Raw genomic sequence first — 23,358 nt, 5'->3', positions numbered from 1 at the left:
GGAATAGCAAACTCGAGAGAATATATGTATAAAGTGAAGGAAGGAAAGTTTAGGGAGACATTAGGGTTTTTTTTTACACAGAGAGTTGTGGGTGCCTAGAATGCCTTGCCAGGGAATGGTGGTGGAGGCTGAAACATTAGGGGCATTTAAGAGATTCTAAGACAGGCAGATGGATGGAAGAAAAATAGAGGGTTATAGGGTAGGGAGGGTTTAGTACTTTTTCTTAAAGGAACACATGGGTTGGCGCAACATCGAAGGCTGAAGAACCTGTACTATAGTGTTCTAATTCTAATGTTCTAAGACTTCATGAACAGAAATACAGAGGCTACACATGGTAAATGAGACAATTTTGCTGCACTTAAAAGTGATTTTGAGAATCAAAAGGCAGACATCAGTTTTTCTCTGAGAAACCTCCAAAGTGCCAATTTTACCTCACATAAAAAGTGTGTACTTTAAAAAAAGGCGGCCATTTATTTTAATCATCTACGAAACTAGATGGTTTAGTTTTGGGATGGGATTGAATCTTTAATTTTATGCACATACACAATTCAATATTCATTTATTGTCATGTGATAATACAGCAAATGTTACACAAAATTTCCTTTTGCCTGCCATAAAGCGGACAAAGAATCACCATTAGTATTGTCTGGTGTCCCTTACCATACGAGAGAAAGAGTGGAAAAATAGAGTCCCCAAAGGATGGTTTTACTTTCCATTGAGCTGGGCAAGAGACACATTTCCAAGCTTAATGACTGTCTTTTTTTTGTGGCAAGCCATTTAAGTCTCTGGAATAGGGATTCATTTAATCCTGTGTTATAAGAAATACACCTAGAAACCTGGATGTGAAGAATATAATTATATTATCTGAACTCCAACCACCACATACAATGTAAATGGCCATGAATGGAGTGAGGGAAGGGTCACACCTTGAAGGGGGACTATGACTTTGCAGGCTCTTTTGGAGATGACCTCTTTATCTTTTTTTTTAAATTTTTTTTATTTTTCACACCATAAACCACACTGACCAAGATACATACATTTTCCTTTTCAAATATATACAGTGTCATTTTCTCCCCCCCTCCCTCCTCCCATCCCACCCTCCCTACCTCCCCCCACATTCATTTAAAGTACAAAATCTAAGACACATTAAACCAGTCAAACAATGTTGTCATTCAATAAAAATAAACAAGAAATTCCACTGAGTCAATTCTTTTCATTTCCTTCTCCTTTCGTTAATTTAGGTGGTAGATGTCCCCGGTAGGTTTTCTCTATTGTATTTCATGTATGGCTCCCATCTTTGTTCAAATATTTCAATATTATTTCTTAAATTATATGTTATTTTTTCTAATGGAATACATTTATTCATTTCTACATACCATTGTTGTATTCTCAAATTATCTTCCAATTTCCAGGTTGACATAATACATTTTTTTTGCTACGGCTAGAGGTATCTTAACAAATCTTTTTTGTGCACCATCCAAATCAATTCCAAATTATTTATTTTTTATGTTACTTAGGAGGAAGATCTCTGGGTTTTTTGGTATATTGTTTTCTGTAATTTTATTTAATATCTGGTTTAGATCTTCCCAAAATTTTTCTACTTTCTCACATGTCCAGATTGCATGAATTGTTGTTCCCATTTCTTTTTTACAACGAAAACATCTGTCAGATACTGTTGGGTCCCATTTATTTAACTTTTGAGGTGTAATGTATAGCATGTGTATCCAGTTATATTGTATCATACGTAACCTCGTATTTATTGTATTTCTCATCGTTCCAGAGCATAACTTCTCCCATGTTTCCTTCTTTATCTTTATATTTAAATCTTGTTTAGTTTTACCATTTGTTTTCTCATTCTCCTTTTCTTGCAGTTTAATATACATATTTGTTATAAATCTTTTGATTGTCATTATATCTGTAATCACATATTCAAAGTTACTTCCCTCTAGTAACCTCAGACTACTTCCTAATTTGTCCTTCAAGTAGGATCTCAATTGGTAATATGCCAACACTGTATCTTGAGTTATATTATATTTATCCTTCATTTGTTCAAAGGATAATAATCTATTTCCTGAAAAAAAATTTCTATTCTTTTGATCCCTTTTTTCTCCCATTCTCTAAAGGAAAGGTTATCTATTGTAAAAGGGAGTAACTGATTTTGCGTCATTATTAGTTTTGGTAATTGGTAATTTGTTTTATTTCTTTCTACATGAATCTTTTTCCAAATATTGAGCAGATGATGTAATATTGGAGAACTCCTACGTTGTATCAATTTTTCATCCCATTTATATAATATGTGTTCAGGTATCTTTTCCCCTATTTTATCTAGTTCTAATCTAGTCCAATCTGGCTTTTCCCTTGTTTGATAAAAATCTGATAGGTATCTTAATTGTGCGGCTCTATAATAATTTTTAAAGTTTGGCAGTTGTAAGCCTCCTTGTTTATACTATTCTGTTAATTTATCTAGTGCTATCCTCGGTTTCCCCCCTTTCCATAAAAATTTCCTTATCATTTTCTTTAACACCTTGAAGAATTTCTCTGTCAAGTGTATTGGCAATGCCTGAAATAGGTAATGGGAAAATGTTCATTTTAATACAGTTTATCCTTCCTATTAGTGTTAGTGGTAAATCTTTCCAATGCAATAAATCGCCCTGTAATTTTTTCATTAGTGGATAATAATTGAGTTTATATAGATGGCCGAGATTTTTATTTATTTGTATACCTAGGTATCTTATTGCTTGCATTTGCCATCTGAATGGTGATTCCTTCTTAAATTTTGAGAAATCCGCATTATTCATTGGCATTGCTTCACTTTTATTTACGTTAATCATATAACCCGACACTTCTCCATATTCCTTCAATTTCTTATATAATTCTTTTATTGATAGTTATGGTTCTGTTAAGTATACTATAACATCATCCGCAAATAGACTGATTTTATATTCCTTATCTTTTATTTTTATCCCTTTTATATTATTTTCTGTTCTTATCAATTCTGCTAGTGGTTCTATAGCTAACGCGAACAATAAGGGTGATAGTGGGCATACCTGCCTTGTTGATCTGCTTAAATTAAATTGCTTTGATATATATCCATTTACTGTCATTTTCGCCAATGGCCCCTTATATGATGCTTTAATCCAATTAATATACTTCTCTGGTAAACTGAATTTTTGCAATACTTTGAATAAATAATTCCATTCTACTCTGTCAAAGGCCTTCTCTACGTCTAAAGCAACTGCTACTGTTGGCGCTTTACTCCCTTCTACTGCATGAATTAAGTTAATAAATTTACAAATATTGTCTGTTCTGTGTCTTTTTTTAATAAATCCAGTTTGGTCTAGATTTACCATTTTAGGTACATAATCTGCTAATCTGTTTGCTAATAGTTTAGCTATTATTTTATAATCTGTGTTAAGTAATGATATTGCTCTATATGACCAATATCTTTCCCTTGCTTTGGTATTACTGTAATTATTGCTGTTTTACATGAATCTGGTAAGCTTTGTGTTTTGTCAATTACATCCAGGAGGGGAGGAATTAATAAATCTTTAAATGTTTTATAGAATTCTATTGGGAATCCATCCTCTTCTGGTGTTTTATTATTTGGTAGTTTTTTTTATTATCTCTTATATTTCTACTATTTCAAATGGTTCTGTTAATTTATTTTGTTCCTCTATTTGTAATTTTGGTAGTTCAATTTTAGTTAAAAATTCATCTATTTTCCCTTCTTTCCCTTCATTTTCAGTTTGGTATAATTGTTCATAGAATTCTCTAAAGTTTTCATTAATCTCCGTTGGATTATATGTGATTTGTTTGTCTTTTTTCCTTGATGCCAATACCATTTTCTTAGCTTGTTCTGTCTTAAGCTGCCATGCTAGAATTTTATGCGTTTTTTCCCCCTAGTTCATAATATTTCTGTTTTGTCTTCATTATGTTCTTCTCCACTTTATATGTCTGTAGTGTTTCATATTTTATTTTTTTATCTGCCAATTCTCTTCTTTTAGTTGTATCTTCCTTCATTGCTAATTCTTTTTCTATATTTACTATTTCCCTTTCCAACTGCTCTGTTTCCTGATTGTAGTCCTTCTTCATCTTGGTTACATAACTTATTTGCCCTCTAATGAACGCTTTCATTGCATCCCATAGTATAAACTTATCTTTCACTGATTCTGTATTTATTTAAAAGTAGATTTTAATTTGTCTTTCAATGAATTCTCTAAAATCTTGCCTTTTAAGTAGCATGGAGTTTAATCTCCATCTATACATTCTTGGAGGGATGTCCTCTAACTCTATTGTCAATATCAAGGGTGAATGGTCCGATAATATTCTAGCTTTATATTCTGTTTTTCTTACTCTATCTTGCATACGAGCTGATAACAGAAATAGGTCTATTCTTATGTATGTTTTATGTCTACCCGAATAATATGAATATTCCTTTTCCTTTGGGTGTTGTTTCCTCCATATATCCAAAAGTTGCATTTCTTGCATCGATTTAATTATAAATTTGGTTACTTTGTTCTTTCTGTTAATTTTCCCCCCAGTTTTGTCCATATTTGAATCCAAAATAAGGTTGAAATCCCCTCCTATTAATATGTTCCCTTGCGTATCTGCTATCTTCAAAAAAATATCTTGCATAAACTTTTGATCTTCTTCATTAGGTGAATATACATTGAGTAGATTCCAAAACTCCGAATATATCTTACATTTCTTTGGCTTGAGGTCTTACATTTTATCAATACATATCTCCCTGCTGGATCTATTATTTCCTCTTCTATTTTAATTGGTATATTTTTACTGATTAATATAGCTACTCCTCTGGCTTTTGAATTATACGACGCTGCTGTTACATGTCCTACCCAATCTCTCTTTAATTTCTTGTGCTCCAATTCAGTTAAATGTGTTTCTTGCACAAATGCTATATCAATTTTTTCTTTTTTCAGTAAATTTAGCAGTTTCTTCCTTTTGATTTGGTTATGTATTCCGTTAATATTTAAAGTCATGTAGTTCAACGTAGCCATTTCATACTTTGTTTATCTTCCCTTTCCGTTTCTCCATCATCACCTTTCCTTCTTATCCATTCCTGCTTTCTTGTTTTGAACACTTTATAAAACAACATTTCTAAAACATCAAACATTTTCCTTATTTTCCTACTTAAAACTTCTTTAACCCCACTCTCCCCTCCCCCTCCTGAGTTGCCCTTTATCCCTTGCCGGGCAACCACATCTCCCCTCTCCATTTGGATTTGCGAATTAACTCGCAAGCGTCAACTGATTTTGTAGTGACCGTAACTCCTCCCCACCCAGCCCCCCCGGAAAAGATTTCAATTTTCATATATAACAAAGGTCACTCTTTTAATTCCCTCCTTATTCCCTCTATTCCCTTTCATTCCCTTATTAATTCTTATCTATACTCTATATATTTTCCTCTAAATACGGATACACTCATGGATACACATATGTACCCATATATACACATACATATAGTTCGTGGTCATTTTTACTCTCATTACATGTCTTCATCTCTCTGCTTGTTTTGTAGTTGTTCTGCAAATTTTCGTGCTTCCTCTGGATCCGAGAATAGTCTGTTTTGTTGCCCTGGAATAACTATTTTGTACCGCTGAGTACTTTAACATAAATTTATATCCTTTTTTCCATAAGATCGTTTTTGCTGTATTGAACTCCTTCCTCTTCTTCAGGAGTTCAAAACTTATGTCTGGATAGAAAAAAAAATTTTGACCTTTGTATTCCAGTGGCTTTTTGTCTTCTCTTATTTTCTTCATTGCTTTCTCCAATATATTTTCTCTTGTTGTATATCTTAAAAATTTTACTAAAATGGATCTTGGTTTTTGCTGCGGTTGTGGTTTCGGGGCTAATGTTCTATGTGCCCTCTCTATTTCCATTTCTTCCTGTAATTCTGGTCTTCCTAGGACCCTGGAGATCCAATCTTTTATAAATTCTCTCATATTCTTACCTTCTTCATCTTCCTTAAGGCCCACTATCTTTATATTATTTCTTCTAATATTCTTCTTTAGCTTGGCTTCGCGGACGAAGATTTATGGAGGGGGTAAAAAGTCCACGTCAGCTGCAGGCTCGTTTGTGGCTGATAAGTCCGATGCGGGACAGGCAGACACGATTGCAGCGGTTCCAAGGGAAAATTGGTTGGTTGGGGTTGGGTGTTGGGTTTTTCCTCCTTTGCCTTTTGTCAGTGAGGTGGGCTCTGCGGTCTTCTTCAAAGGAGGTTGCAGCCCGCCAAACTGTGAGGCGCCAAGATGCACGGTTTGAGGCGTTATCAGCCCACTGGCGGTGGTCAATGTGGCAGGCACCAAGAGATTTCTTTAGGCAGTCCTTGTACCTTTTCTTTGGTGCACCTCTGTCACGGTGGCCAGTGGAGAGCTCGCCATATAATACGATCTTGGGAAGGCGATGGTCCTCCATTCTGGAGACGTGACCCATCCAGCGCAGCTGGATCTTCATAAGCGTGGACTCGATGCTGTCGACCTCTGCCATCTCGAGTACTTCGACGTTAGGGGTGTAAGCGCTCCAATGGATGTTGAGGATGGAGCGGAGACAACGCTGGTGGAAGCGTTCTAGGAGCCGTAGGTGGTGCCGGTAGAGGACTCATGATTCGGAGCCGAACAGGAGTGTGGGTATGACAACGGCTCTGTATACGCTTATCTTTGTGAGGTTTTTCAGTTGGTTGTTTTTCCAGACTCTTTTGTGTAGTCTTCCAAAGGCGCTATTTGCCTTGGCGAGTCTGTTGTCTATCTCATTATTTCTTCTAATATAGTTTTCCATTATATCTATCTTCTGAGCTCATGTGCCTCTTTAACTATTTTATTAGATTCTTCTAATTTCTCTTTTAAGTCCTCTACTTCCATTTCTACGATTATTTCTCGTTCTTCCACATTTTCCACTCTTTTTCCTATCTCTGATATGACCATTTCTATTTTATTCATTTTTTCTTCTGCATTCTTAATTCTTTTTATCTCATTAAATTCTTGAAATTGCCATTCTTTCACTGATTCCATATATTCTTTAAAAAAATATATATTCATTGTCTTGCCTTTCTCTTCTTCCATTTCTTTCTGTTCTTCTTCTTCTTCCTCTGGGTTGACCATCTGTTGTTTCCTTGTTTTCTTTTTACCCTCTTCTTTCTTGTTGTCGTTATTGTCTGTGTTCTGCACCCGCTGCTGTGTTGCAGGTGTCTCTCTCAGCTGTGGAGATCGACTCCGCAGCTGTACCCCCCTCTCGTCAGTGTGTTTTTTTTTCTCGCGCATGCGCGGTTGTGCACTTTTACTCGGCTCTGCGAGCCATTTTTGTAATCCCGAGCCCGGGACTTCCACTGACCTGAGGGAGCGGGCTTCTCTCTCCGCGGCGGGCCTCCTCAGACAGGTAAGGCCTTCACCTTCTTCTTCCGACGTTCTTTCATCTTCTCTTCTTCCCGTTGTTTTTGACTTTTCTCTCTTCGCTGCCATTTTCGTCTCACCTTTATTTTTACTTTGTTTTAATTTTTACTCTTGTACCTTTGTGTTTTGTGTGTTTTTTTTCCACTTTTCTGGAGAGGGCTGGAATTCCCTGACCGGTCACTACTCCATCACGTGACTCCTCCGATGACCTCTTTATCTAGGTTCTCTGGTCTGCTGGTAGTTGCCTTCTTCCACCTGTTCCTGCTTCTCTGCCTGTTTTGGCTAATGGCCCTCAGTCTTGCTCTCCACACTAATGTTCCTCGGGCACTGGCTGTTGTCCAGAATGAAATCTTTGCATCTGTTTTGTGTGTGCTGCAGTATTCTCCTGGACTGATGAATAGAAATCTCATCCTGAGCAGACCAAAATGTTCTCTTGTCTGCTATTTGTAGGTTTTTCGTTACATCTACAGTTAAAGAGTGTAATGACGAGAGCAACCATGGATGTGGAGCACAGCCATTATCCTCTGACTGACTTTTGAAAATGCCCAATGATACAAACATCTTCAGGATGAAGAAGACACTCAAGCTCATAGGAAACCGAGTATTCACCATAAGGAAATTCTTTTCCTGCTCCACAACAAACAGAACATTGAGGGAAAGCAAATCTTGCATTGATGAAATGGCCTCTGTTATTAGGGGAATCCTTATGGGCACCTGCAGTCAACAGCTGCCTCCATTCAACTGAAGTTGGCATTGCTGAACACACAAGATGCCACCTGTTCCTCATTGAAATCAAAATAGATTAAATAATTTCTGATGAATGCACAGCATGAGTAACCCCTGTTATAGCAGTAAGCAGCAAATTTGGAGATATGGTAAAGATCTAGAACCTATGATAAAGCAGTTCAAGATTTTCATCATTCAAAGCCTATGGATTGAAAGGGAAGGCAAGAAAGTAATTTTGCTAAGGGTTTACTCATGCAGAGTCATGTCTAAAATATCAACTCTTTGTCTCTCTGCAATGGTCCTTGACCAGCAAAGCATTTCCAGAATATTCTGTCTTTACTTCAAATTTTCCAGCAGCCATAGTTTTTTTTTTGTTAAGTCAGATTGGGCAGGTGGGATTGGTGAAGCATGCAGCAGGTTTTGTTGAACTGTGCAAGGCCATCAAAGATGTTAAGAGGCAGTACCAAACCAGAGTCGAGTTGCAGAAAAACCTCAGTCCACTCATACTCCCTAACATGACAAAACATAGCTCCAACATCATCTATAAATTTTTAGATGACACTTCTGTCATAAGCAGGATCTTCAACATGATCAGAGTACAGAAGGGAAATAGAAAGACTATTGGCTTAGTGCCAGGACAATAACCTCTCCTTCAATGTCAGCAGGAGCTGGTGATAGACTGCTGGAGGAGGGATGAAGCTCACTCCCTGATCCACATCTACAGTGCTGAGGCAGAGACGGTAGACAGCTTTAAGTTCCTTGAGGGAACTGGCAATTTGTCCTGGTTAACCCACATCATTGCAGTGGCCAAAAAAATGCCCCAGCGTCTCTACACCCTCAGAAGCCTGAGGAAATTGGCTCATCACGTGCATTCCTTAATAACTTCTACAGATGGACCATTGGAAGCATCCTATCAGAGTATATCACTGTGTGGTATGGGAACTGCTCCACCCAGGACTTCAACAAACAGCACAGAGTTGTGAACGTGAGTCAGTTCATCATTAATACCCCTTTCCATCCATCAATACCATCAACAACTTGGAAAAGCAGCCAACATATTAAAAACCTTATTCCACACTCTGTTCACCACTCCTATTGGGAAGAAGATTTATCAGTGTAAGATTTCTCACCACCAGATTTAAAGACAGTTTCTTTCTTGCTGTTATCAGATTTTAGAATGAACCCTAAAATAGTAAAAGTACTGTATATTGCATTTGCTCAGTACTCACGAATCTCTCTCTGAAACTTTGGACTTATATACCGTGTCTTTTTTGTTGTACTAGGAAATAGATGTCTACTGCTCTGCCTGAGAACAACCTCCATCACTGGATTTTTGATACATGTGACAATAAACTTGAACAAGTATCACTGTTCATCTTTTGTTCATGTCACCAAAGCTCTTCCCGCTGCAAATCCAGGAAATGGTTCAATATTCCTGGTGTTGACCTTCTCACCCTACATTGGCTATGCCTTTGTGTCAGCAGGTTTTTAACTCCCATTGGTAGGAACGAGTATGCAATCCTCAGTCTCAGGTTCTCCTCTACCCCAAGCAGCAGAAGTGAGTCTTCATTGATGTGACATGCAGCATTTAATTTTCTTTTCTTACAATTAAACTTCACTAGCTTTGAATTCTCCTCAGATAATCCATATTTTATTTTGGATTGCCGTTTCAATGTTAGAGTTGAGATTGCTTTATGCTGTTCCTCATAATGCATTTCTACTATGCAATTAATTCCAAACCTTGAAGTAAAATTATAATGAGGCAGCTGAAATAAATTATAAATGTCTTCCGTATTTTCAGGCCAAGTAACATTTGGCATCCTGACTCCAACTGCACCTAACATAAGAAATGGAGCAGGAGTCAGCCATCTGGCCCATTGAGCCCATCCTGCCATTTAATATGATCATGGCTGATCTGACTGGACAGCTCCACTTACCCACTGTTCCCCATAAACCTTAATTCTACCACCATGCAAAAAATCAATCTAAATGTCTCTTAAATATATTTAATGAGGCAGCCTCCAATGCTTCCGTGGGCAGAGAATCTACAGGTTTATCACTCTCTGGGAAAAGCAATTCTTCCTCATCTCAGTCTTCAATCCACTCCCTTGAAGCTTGAGGCTAATATCCTCTGGTTCTAGTCTCACCTACCAGTGTAAACAACTTCCTGCTAATTATCCCCTCTATATCTCTTTGGAGACCGTATCCTATGCATAATTTGCTTATCCACTCAATTTAGTGCAGTGGTTCTCAACCTTTTTCTTTCCATTCACATACCACTTTAATATTCCCTATACATAGGTGCCCTGTGATTAATAAGGGATTGCTTAAGGTTGTATGTGCGTGGAAAGAAAATATTTGAAAACTACTGTTTTAATCATACCTACTTGATTCGTTACGTGCACCATTTCATAACTCCAAAGGAAATGGGCCAATGACAATTTTTCTCAAGCAAAATATTTCAGCAACAATTGGGTCTAGAGCAGTGATTCTCAACCTTCCCATCCCACTCACATACTACCTTAAACAATCCCTAACTAATCACAGGGCACTGATGGCATAGGGAATACTTAAAGTGGTATGTGAGTGGGAAGAAAAAGGTTGAGAGCCACTGATTTAGTGTCATACTCAGTCTCCTCTGCAAAATCATTAATGTATTTTGTGAACTGTTCTGGGCCCAAACTAACCCCTTTGGCACTCTGTTCACCAATGATTGCCAAACAGAGAAACACCCAAACCAGCCCTCTATCCATGCACATATATCACGCCTCATTCCATACATCCTTACCTTTATGCAACACCTTATCAAACACCTTCTGGATATTCTTTAGTTAATATTGAAACTATAATGTCAAGAATTTCTATTGAATCGGTGTACAAGCCTTTGTTTTCCCAATTCCACATATAAAAGCTATTGAGATGTAGCTCTCTCCCTTCATTTACACCTCCATGTTTTCAAGACTGTCAAAACATCATTGGTATTGCCACCACTTGAATCTTGGAATGATCAGAGCTGTTATTCTTTCAAACTCTATTTCAGTCTCTTTAACTGTCCTCTGACTGGCCACTCTCTTGAGATGAACCTAAATATTTCAAACCCTGTTGTAACCAGAGATAAGCTCTGAATTGTCTGGCTGCTATCTACTGGCAGTGAATTTCACCCTGGTTGAGACATAGATTGCCTAAAGCAGATACCTCAAAACCTTAAGGGAGTACTAATCCTTTCCCCACAGGTTCTCAAGATCTGTTGGCAGTATATGCAAGTGATCATTGCTTTTACTTCCAGCTCAACATCTCTGGCACTGTCTCCAGCTGCATTTAGTCTCCAGCTCCAATGAGTGGGCCACATTATTTGCATTCCTGATTTCAGACTTTTGAAACAGATACTATACTGAGTTCTATAGTTGCAAGGATGAATTAGCAAATAATTTATGGATGTTTTCAAAGCCTCTTTGAAGTCATGCAACATCCTCCCCAAAGTAGAAATCTCAGGCCTGTGAGCAATCAAGATAGGGAAGCGGGACTTAGGAAGGCTCTGAGAACCTATATGTTTTTTACAGAGCCGGTGTGTTCTGGGATATTATTCCCAAATTCCTGAAACACAGTCTGTGTAAAAATGTCAGAACGGAAATGAGTGACTCATTCCCGTTCCAAAATTTTACTTGCAGCACCCCTAAACATTTTTGTGGACTGACTGCAGTCTAAACTGAACTGCAGGAAGTCCACACAATGGGCTAGTGAATAGGACGATGTCAACGCTGTGATGCTGTACGTTGTATGCAGGGTATAAGTCACGGTCAATGTCGACTCACATGCAGCCACAGGTCGTTCGTGTGAACAGCCACTCTGGAAGGTAGGTGTGATAATTGCTAACAGAAAAAAATTCATCAGTTATGTAAAAATATTCTAGATTCTCTTTGGGAGCACATGGGAAGCCCAGTGAGAATGGTGGAAGAAGTGCATCAACTCCCATCCTACTCATCCACCCTGTCAAGCTTCAACTAACCTGCCTGTTGCAGAGTCAATTGTGCTTAATCATTTGGGAGTGGAAGCAACTAATCCTCAACCCCTTGAGGCTGTCAAAGATTTTTTTGTCATGTATGTGTGACTTGGCAATTAAGAATTTGTACATGATTTATGATGTGCTTGTGTTTTAATCATCGCAATCAATCATTATATGCTGATTTATTGTTAATGATCATGAAATATTTTAATAGTTTATGATTAATTAATCTATGATTTAGATTTCGCACTGAGATTTGAATTTGGTTTTGGATTTAAAAATAACTCCATCTTTAGGGATAGAGTTTGCAGCTTTTATCTCTTTGAATGAAAGATCCAGTATGTTCATATCCTTGGATACTGCTGGCACAGCATGAAAAACACCAAAACTGTCAATGTTCACTATCATTACAGAATAAAATTCTAAAATCCTGCTACATGACATTCTATTCAATGTATTTACCAACAAGATCTTGCTGTCAGTGATTCTTTGCTTTTCTACAAATATGTTTCTCAGCCGCCTTCTGTGTTGTCAACTGAATCCAATTAGCGGATGAAAATAGTTACTGTATAGATCTTGCTGTAAACTGTGAATTATATCTTATTGAATTAAATTTTTTTTCATAACTATTTCAATATACAATGGATTTAAAGTAATGAATATTTTAAACCTATTTTATGATATTCCATCTTTTATTGGGATCCAGAAAACATTAGTTAAAATTATATTTGAGAATGCTTTAATGATGCAATTGGCTTAATCAAAATATTGTTACTGTAGAGCAGGAATCTCCCTGAAGTGACTCCTGTTAACAGCATAGAAAATGTCCACTAGATCCTTGAGGAAAACGAGTGTTTTTAAATCTGAGACCATTAATTACTAAGTTTATGACTGCTTATATAATCCACAGCAGCCATGAAGGTCGGCCCAGCCATAATTTTTCTGCAATGAATTGGGCTGCAATAGATGAAACAGTAGGCTTCATCACTATAATATCTTTGAACTGAGTGCTTACATGGACAAGGGAATAATGTCGATTTAGAATTTGATTGTCGACAAATTGATCTTACATGATTTTTTTTCTTAGCTGTATTGTGTCTCAATGATCTCTGGTGAACATAAATTTTTCAGGTAATTTTCATGGTTTTTGTGTCAAAATCTAATGTACAGTATTTGATATCTACCCTTTTTTTTTAAATTAATATGCCACAATATACGAAATCAGTAAAGATATATACATAAACTCAGTACGTATACATACAGTGACATTCCCCCCCCAGCCCCCTCTCTCTCTCTCCATCCCCCATATAACTATAGAAAGAAAACAGAACAGAAAGAAATGAAGAAAAGACAAGAAGAAAAAGCATGTCTTCAAAATATTATATGTTCCACTATTTCCATAAGTATAATGTGCCATTAAGATCAGGAGGTTTGAAGTTGGTGGTTACTAATAAACTTTATATAAGGGGCCCAAATTTGTTCAAATGAGTCTAATTGTCTCTTAAATTATAGGTAATTTTTTCTAATGGAATACAATTGCTAATTTCTATGTACCACCGTTGTATTTTCAAAGGTGTTTCCATTTTCCAAGTTATCATTATACAGGTACATTTTTTTGCTGCCACTAATGCAATCTTAATAAATCATTTTTGAAATCTATCTAAATTTAATTTTAACTCTATCCTTTATATTGCTTAACAAAAAGATTTTTTGTTTTAGTATCTTATTTTTTGTAATTCGATTTAATATTGAATTTAAATCCTCCTAAAAAGGTTTTACTTTTGCACATGTCCAAATTGAATGTACTGTTGTATCAATTTATTGTTTACAGTGGAAACACTTACCAGATAGAGTAGGATTCCAGTCTTTTAATTTTTGAGGCATAACATTTAGTCTATGGAGCCAGTTATATTGTGTCATCCGATACCGAGCATTTCTTGTATTTGTCATGGTATCCGCACATAGTTCCATCCAAGTTGAATTATTTATTTGTATATTTAAATCACTTTCTCAATGTTGTTTGGGACTGTACATTATTCTCATCTTTTCCTTTGTTTTGGAATTTGATATACATATTTATAATACATTTTTAAAATGATCAGAGTCCATAATTAAATATTCAAAGTAACTAACTTCAGACAACCTTAAATCAGTTCCCAGTTTCTCTTTTAAATATGTTTTTAATTGATAATATGAAAATATTGAGCCATGCAATATTCCATATTTATCCTCTAGCTGTTCAAATATCAGTAAGGTATTGCCCAGAAAGCAGTCTTTTATTCTTGTAATTCCTTTTCTTGACCATTCCTTAAAAATAGATATATTATTCATTGTAAAAGGAATTAATTGATTTTGTTTTAGCAACATATTTGGTATTTGGCAGTTTATCATCTTTCGTTCTAGATGTATTCTACTCCATATTTTTAATATATGGTGTAATATTGGTAAATTATTATGTTGATCTAGTTTCTCATTCAACTTATAGAGTAAATGTTCCGAGACATTTTCCTCTAGTTTATATAGTTCTATCCAAAGCCAAGTCGGTTTTTTCCTACCTGATAAAATTTTGACAAGAATCTATATTGGGCTGCCCTATAGTAAATTTTAAAATTTGGTAACTGCAATCCCCCTTGTCTATATGTCCACGTTAGCTTATCCAAAGCTATTCTTGGTTTCTTACCTTTCCATAAGAATTTCCTTATTATTTATTCAGTTTTTGAAAAAAATCCCCTGGTTCAGGGAACAGGCCACATTTGAAATGTATTGTAACCGTGGAAATATGTTCATTTTAATGTAGTTTACCCTCCCTATTAGTTATCAGTAAATACTTCCATTTCTCTAAATCCTCTTGTAATTTTTTAATTAATGGTTGATAATTTAACTTAAACAAATGAATTAAATTATTATCTATTCTGATACCGAAGTAATATATTGCCTGTGATTGCCATTTAAAAGGAGATTCTTTTTTACATTGTGTATAATCAGCTGTGTTCATTGGCATCACTTCACTTTTATCAGTGTTGACTTTATATCCTGATATCGCCCCATATTCTTTCAATTTGGTATGTAACCTCCTTATTGATTTTTCTATAAATATACTATAATATCATTTGCAATTAAACTAATTTAAAATAACTCATCTTTTATTTTTATTCCCTTTATCATTATGTCTGTTCTTATCAATTCTGCCAATAATTTGATAGCCAAAGTAAAGAGGGAAGGTGATAGTGGACATCACTGTCTATTTGACCTACTCAATTTAAAATAATCTGAAATATGTCCATTAGTTAACACTCTTGCCTTAGGACCATTATTTAGGGCCTTGATCCAATTAATACATTTTTCCGGTAATTTAAATTTCAGTAACACTTTAAAGCAGTCTGATTTCTCGCCTTTGTTTTTGTACAGGGTGATGCTGATGGCATCATGAAGGTCCTGAGGCAGCTTTCCTTGGTCCCATCAGAGCATGAAAAACTCATGCAGTTTGGTATGCAGAGCTTTGCCGCCATCCTTCCAGACCTCTAGGCAGGGGGGGGGGGGGTGATTCCATCCATACCTGCTGCTTTGCCACTTTTCAGTTGTTGAATTGCCTTATATGTCTCTTCCCGGGTAAGGACCTCATCCAGCTCTGGACTCAAGGGTTGTTGAGGGAGCTGGAGCAGGGCGGATTCTTGGACTGAGCGGTTGGCACTGAAAAGGGATTGGAAGTGTTCTGACCATCGATTGAGGATGGAGATCTTGTCGCTGAGGAGGACTTCACCGTCTGAGCTGCGCAGAGGGCTTTGGACTTGGGGTGAGGGGCTGTACACCGCCTTTAGTGTCTCATAAAAACCCCTGAAGTCACCAATGTCGGCGCTAAGCTGGGTTCGTTTGGCGAGGCTAGTCCACCACTCATTTTAGATCTCCTGTAGTTTGCGCTGAAGATGGCTGCGTGCGAGACGGAAGGCTCGTTTTTCTCAAAATGGTCAACCAGTTTACCTACCTCGGCTGTACCATTTCATCTGATGCAAGGATCGACAAAGAGATAGACAACAGACTCGCCAAGGCAAATAGCGCCTTTGGAAGACTACACAAAAGAGTCTGGAAAAACAACCAACTGAAAAACCTCACAAAGATTAGCGTTTACAGAGCCGTTGTCATACCCACGATCCTGTTCGGCTCCGAATCATGGGTCCTTTACCGGCATCACCTACGGCTCTTAGAACGCTTCCATTAGCGCTGTTTCTGCTCCATCCTCTACATTCATTGGAATGACTTCATCACCCACATTGAAGTACTCGAGCTGGCAGAGTCCGCAAGCATCGAATCCATGCTGCTGAAGACCCAACTGCGCTGGGTGGGTCACGTCTCCAGAATGGAGGACCATCACCTTCCCAAGATCATGTTCTATGGCGAGCTCTCCACTGGCCACCGAGACAGAGGTGCACCAAAGAAGAGGTACAAGGACTGCTTAAAAGAAATATCTTGGTGCCTGCCACATTGACCACCGCCAGTGGGCTGATATCGCCTCCAACCGTGCATCTTGGCGCCTCACAGTTCGGTGGGCAGCAACCTCCTTTGAAGAAGACCACAGAGCCCACCTCACTGACAAAAGACAAAGGAGGAAAAACCCAACTCCCAACCCCAACCCACCAATTTTCCCTTGCAACCGCTGCAACCGTGCCTGCCTGTCCCGCATCGGACTTGTCAGTCACCAACGAGCCTGCAGCAGACATGGACATACCCCTCCATAAATCTTCGTCCGTGAAGCCAAGCCAAAGAAGAAGAAGAGAATACTTTAAAGAGGAAACTCCATTCAAGCTGCTAAAAAGAAAAGATTTTCTGGAGTTTATAGAACATCAAATTAAAATATATATTGATATGAATGCTAATTCTGTAACTTATAAATTTATATTATGGGATACAATGAAAGCTTTTATTAGAGGGCAAATGCCACTGTTGATTCTTTGATTGCTTGTGCAGTATGTATCAGATTAATAAAGTTATACACATAATCTGCTGACCTATTTTTAACAAATCCTGTCTGGTTTGACCTCACCAACTGTGGTAAACAATTCGCCAATCTATTTGCTAATAATTTTGCAATTAGTTTGTAATCAATACTTAATAAGGATATTGGTCTATATGAAGATGGTGACAAGAGGGTTTTTTCCTGTTTTTGGTATTACTGAAATTATTGCCATTTTACAAGGTTCAGGTAGATTGAGTTTCTTCCACTTGTTTTATTACATCTAAAAAGGGCAGAATTAATAAATCATTGAAAGCTTTGTAAAACTCCATGGGGAATCCATCTTCACCTGATGCTTTATTATTTGGTAGAGACATTAATGTATCATAGACCTCTGCAGCAGTAAAGGGATTTGATAATTTGCATTGTTCTTCCAAATCTAATTGAGGTAGTTAAGTATGTGACAAAAATTTATCTATTCAGTATTCTTCCCTAGGACATCAGACTGATATAATTACTTATAAAATCTCCTAAAAATATTATTAATCTCTTGTGGTTTATATGCAATCTGGTTATTCCCCTTCCTTATTGCTGTTTTCCACTGCCAAGCCAAAATTTTGAGTTTTCTCTCCTAATTCATAGTACCTTTGTTTTGTTTTCATAATTTTTTTTCCACTTGGTATGTTTGTAATGTATCATATTTCAATTTTATTTCTGTTAATTGTCTTTTTTTCCATATCTTCTCTTTTCATTAAATCTTTCTCTAAAATTTTGGGGTATATCTTTTTCCAATTGTTCTATTTCATGGCAGAGTTCTTTTTAATTTTGGTTGCATAACTAAGTATTTGCCCTCTAATAAAAGCTTTCATTGCATCCCATAATATACATTTATAAGTTACAGAATTAGCATTCATATCAATATATATTTTAATTTGTTGTTCTATAAACTCCAGAAAATCTTGTCTTTTTAGCAGCGTGGGATTAAATCTCCATCTATATCCTGTAAGTGGAATATCCTCCAGAGCAATTGTTAACAGTAAGGATGAATGATCTGATAAAAGTCTTGCTTTATATTCAGTATTTTGAACTCTCCCTTGTTCTTGGGCAGACAATAAAAACATATCAATCCTAGAGTAAGTCTTATGTCTGTTCGAATAATATGAATAATCTCTTTCTTTTGGGTGTTGTTTTCTCCATATATCTTTTAGTATCATATCCTGTATTGAACTTAATGTGACTTTAGCTGCTTTTTTTGGGGATATTTTTCCCGAGTTTATCTAATAACGGGTCAAAGCTAAAATTAAAATATGCCCTTGTGTGTCTGATAACTTTAAAAAAAATGTATTTCATAAATTTCTGATCATCCTCAATAGGCATATATTAAATAAATTCCAAGATTCTAAGTAATTCTGGCATATCATAACATAGCTGGGCCTGTGACTATTTGTTCTATTTTAATAGACAAACTTTTATTAATTAAGATAGCTACACCCCAAGCTTTTGAAATGTTAAATGATGCTAATACATGACCTACCCAGTCCCTCTTCAGTTTAAGATGTTTTGCTTCTTTTAAATTATGTTTCTTGTACAAATGCTATCTTTTTTCCCTTTTTAATTATGTCAATAATTTTTTCTTTTAATTTTGTTATGTATTCCATTAGTATTAATAAATTTCAATGTATTCATTTTGTTAACCCATATTTTCCTACATACTACACCCTCAAATCCTCCAACTCTCTTCCTTTCAAGCTATACCTTTAGAAGTTATTTTTTTTACGATAAATGATGACACAAATAACATGAAAAAAATTAAGAACTATAAGAAGACTAAAAAACTGTAAAGAAGAAAATGAAATGAAAACCCCCCCCGAATTGAGTTGTCCTTGTTAACTTGCAAGACAACCACAACACCCTTAACTTCGTGGGTTGTGGTATAAACCCCGATTGTCAACTGATGTTGCAGAAGACAGTCCCTCCCCATCCCCAGTCCTCCCCCAGAGAATTTACAATATATTTTTCTAAAAAATTAAACAAAGCTTTCATACCATCCAAACATATTTATATGTCTTCTTCTTCTTTGGCTTGACTTTGCGGACGAAGATTTATGGAGGGGTAATGTCCACGTCAGCTGCAGGCTCATTTGTGGCTGACAAGTCCGATGCGGGACATTTATATGTTTCTTTCTTTGGATTGGCTTCGCGGACGAAGATTTATGGAGAGGTAATGTCCACGTCAGCTGCAGGCTCGTTTGTGGCTGACAAGTCCGATGCAGGACAGGCAGACACGGTTGCAGCGGTTGCAAGGGAAAATTGGTTGGTTGGGGTTGGGTGTTGGGTTTTTCCTCCTTTGTCTTTTGTCAGTGAGGTGGGCTCTGCGGTCTTCTTCAAAGGAGGTTGCTGCCTGCCGAACTGTGAGGCGCCAAGATGCACGGTTTGAGGCGATATTAGCCCACTGGCGGTGGTCAATGTGGCAGGCACCAAGAGATTTCTTTAGGCAGTCCTTGTACCTCTTCTTTGGTGCACCTCTGTCACGGTGGCCAGTGGAGAGCTCGCTATATAACACGATCTTGGGAAGGCGATGGTCCTCCATTCTGGAGACGTGACCTACCCAGCACAGTTGGATCTTCAGCAGCGTGGATTCGATGCTGTCGGCCTCTTACATCTCGAGTACTTCGATGTTAGGGATGAAGTCGCTCCAATGAATGTTGAGGATGGAGCGGAGACAACGCTGGTGGAAGCGTTCTAGGAGCCGTAAGTGATGCCGGTAGAGGACCCATGATTCGGAGCCGAACAGGATCGTGGGTATGACAACGGCTCTGTATACGCTAATCATTGAGGTTTTTCAGTTGGTTGTTTTTCCAGACTCTTTTGTGTAGTCTTCCAAAGGCGCCTTGGCGAGTCTGTTGTCTATCTCGTTGTCGATCCTTGCATCTGATGAAATGGTGCAGCCGAGATAGGTAAACTGGTTGACCGTTTTGAGTTTTGTGTGCCCGATGGAGATGTGGGGGGGGCTGGTAGTCATGGTGGGGAGCTGGCTGATGGAGGACCTTCGTTTTCTTCAGGCTGACTTCCAGGCCAAACATTTTGGCAGTTTCCGCAAAACAGGATGTCAAGTGCTGAAGAGCTGGCTCTGAATGGGCAACTAAAGCGGCATCGTCTGCAATATATGTATATTATGTTTAACTGTCATTTTGTTCTATCAATTACTCTTTTCCTTGCTGAACATATGGCAGTTGTTCAGCAAAGTATTGTGCCTTTCCTGGGCCATCAAACAGTCTATTTTGCCTGGCTGGGATAAATATTTTTAACACTGCTGGGTGACACAAGACAAAATTATAGCCTTTTCTCCATAATATAGCTTTTGTTGAGTTAAACTCCTTGAGCTTCTTTAAAAGTTCAAAGCTTATGTCTGGGTAAAAAATATTTTATTTCCATTATATTCTAATGGACCCTTAATTTCTTTCACTCTTCTAGCAGCCCGCTCCAATATTTTTTCCCTTGTCGAATATCATGGTAGGTTAACCAAAATGGAGTGTGCTTTTTGATGTGATTGCAGTTTTGGTGCTAAAGCCCTGTGGGCTCTTTCAACTTCAATCTCTTGAAGTTCTTCAGTCTTTAAAATTTGCGGGATCCTTTGTTTTAAAAATCCCTTTTTATCTGTGCCTTCCTCACCTTCTTTCAGACCCATTATTTTTATATTATTATTTCTGCTAAAGTTTTCCAAGAATATAATTTTTCTGGGCCAATAATCCTGTGACTTCGTAACTGCTTTATTCCTCGCTTCTGTTTTTTCCTTTAAAACAGTCATTTCTATTTCCATGCCTTTCATTCTCTCTTCTACTTCTTCAAATTGTTTTTTTTCATATCAATTATTACATTTTCCATGCGTTGAATTTTTGCATCTGTTTCCAGTACACAGTCTCTATTAACTTTAATCTCTGATATGAATGTTTCTGTCATTATTCTTATCTTATCATCAAACTACTTTATATCTACCATTTGTGTTTGGCTTTTGTCTTTCATTTTCTTCTGTATCTTTCTTGTTTCTTCCAAAGCTTCTGTCTCTTGTTCCATTTCTTCACAGCTGTTTCTTCTGTTTTCATTTCCTTTATGCTTGCAGCGGCTTGCTGCCAGAGTCTGCACTCTTCGGTGCCTTGATTGAAATGCGTTCCATGCATGCACGAAGACTTGCACCTGCGCATTGGCATCCCTTTCTCTGACTCCGCCAGTCTCCGCTGGAGCCCACTCTGCACGACATTACCCTGGATGCTGCTCGCCCACCAGCCTCGCAGCTTGGGCTGCCTTCTTTAGGAGAGCTCCCAGATCTGGAGCATAGGTAAGGCCTTCTTCTTTGTCTTTGGACACTTTCTTTACTTATTCTTTACTAATCGTTGTGGGTTTATCCTTCTTCTGTGCCATCTTCAGACTTTTCTTTCAATGTTAAATTAATGATTTTTAAGCTTTGTTTTTCTTCCACTTTTTAAAAAACTTTTCTCTAGAGAGGGCTGGTTCCACTGGACCAGTCGCTACTCCATCACATGACCACCCAATATCTACCCTTTTAAAAAACAAAATCACCCATATCATTTGAATGTAACTGTAAGATTAGTTTGCATTTGAATGTAACTGTAAGATTAGCTTGCAGCGAGGACATTCTCTACTCCACTAAAACTATTTGCGAAGAAAAGGAATAGACATCACATTAATATAAGTTACAATGACTCCTTAAGTAGCCAGTCCTCCTAAGAAATGCTTCATACCTCTTTCTGGCATTGATTGTTCAGTGCTACAGAAAGCACAGGAGCTACACAAATCCATATGTGAAAACAGGTAAAAGATTATCATAGGTGGACTGTAATGCAGATTTGATGTTATAATCAGATTTGGCATGAATTTATTAAAAGGTACAGCAGGATTAAGGGGAGAGTGGCTGATTTCTAACCCGAATATTTTGTGTGTAGGAAGTGCATTTAGTGAGATAGGTATTTGTAAACCCTTTCCAGACTTGAAGCTGTTGCAATTGAAGATCATCTAACTGCAAATTGTTGCAGTTTAGATCTGTATTCGGTGTTAAAAATGTTGGAATTTTCTGTTAAGATAAAGTTTATAACTTATGGCAAGATATCTTTTAGAGAAACACCATTCTGGATTACTTTTTCCTTTCTCTCCCTTCCTGCAGCAGAGATTTTAAGGGAGCACATCATGTTTAAGTTACCTTGAGCAAGACATTATTAATTATGTAAGCTAAGCCATTAGACTACTTGACTATGCGTCACCAATACCTCTGAGCGGAAAGCTCTGCAAAAGCTAGTGGATACAGCCCAGCACATCACAGGTAAAACTCTCTCCACCGTTGAGAAATTTGCCTCCACTCTATGTCTACTATATGAGAGCAGTGGCAATCATTAAGGATCCGTACCACCCGTGACATGCTCAGTTCTTGCCATTGTGACCAGGAAAAAGGTATAGTTGCCACAAGACTCATGGTTCAGGAACAGTTGCTACCCCTCCACCACCAGTCTCCTCAACAACAGACTCAATCAGAGACTCATTTAAGGCCTCTTACTTTGCACAATAGTTATTACTGATTTTTTTCCCCCCTCAGTATTGCAGTTTGTTTAAATTTCTCTCCTTTGGATGTGTATCTTTTCTTGAGTACCGTTTTTTTGCACTATTGCTAAGTCAAAATTCTGCTTGGTCTGCAGGAAAAAGAATCTCAGGTTTGGATATGATGTCATGTATATACTCTGACAATAAATCTGAACTTTGACTGCAGCATTTTACAGCCCAGCTGGATTCTACTTAATTCAGCCTGTGCCTCTCCTGAGCTGTCTGCATGTTCACTTAACTTTTGTTTCCATACAACTTCCAATGTCTTTCCAGCCTTGCTATTGCATACATTCTACAATACATAGTGGTCCATAAGCAACATTTTGGTTGCAGCAGTGGAAATTAAGTCCCTCACCATGAAGAACTCATGATGGCTTTTGAATAAAACTTGTTGCATGCTTCTAATCATCTGTGATTTTCATAAACAGTTGCCATTTTTTAAACAATATAATCCTTTTTTGATGTATTAATTTTTCAGGATGTAGGCATCACTGGCACAGCTAACATTTATTAACCATCTCTAAATATTCTTGAGTAAGAACTCTTGAGCTGCTAATTATTCTTATGGTGAACGAACTTTTACAATACTAGTGGTTACTATGTTCCAGAATTTAGACCTGGCAACAAAGAAGGTACAATGATATATTTCCACAAAAGGATTCTTTTA

At 37.3% G+C, this 23,358-nt stretch overlaps 1 protein-coding gene and 1 long non-coding RNA gene across 5 annotated transcripts in view; one reads left to right on the top strand and one right to left on the bottom strand.

Annotated features, from left to right (window-relative positions):
- ube2e2 (ubiquitin-conjugating enzyme E2E 2) overlaps positions 1-23,358 on the bottom strand; it is a 321,809-nt gene that overhangs the window by 20,036 nt on the left and 278,415 nt on the right. The window lies entirely within an intron of this gene.
- Positions 1-23,358, top strand: part of LOC138751552 (uncharacterized) — a 190,549-nt gene that overhangs the window by 163,508 nt on the left and 3,683 nt on the right. The gene's annotated exons all lie outside the window — the stretch shown is intronic.

The sequence above is a fragment of the Narcine bancroftii genome, chromosome 1 (assembly GCF_036971445.1).
Source record: "Narcine bancroftii isolate sNarBan1 chromosome 1, sNarBan1.hap1, whole genome shotgun sequence".
Lineage (NCBI taxonomy): Eukaryota > Metazoa > Chordata > Chondrichthyes > Torpediniformes > Narcinidae > Narcine > Narcine bancroftii.
Note: the sequence above shows the minus strand (reverse complement) of the source record. Positions and strands in the feature narration are given on the sequence as shown.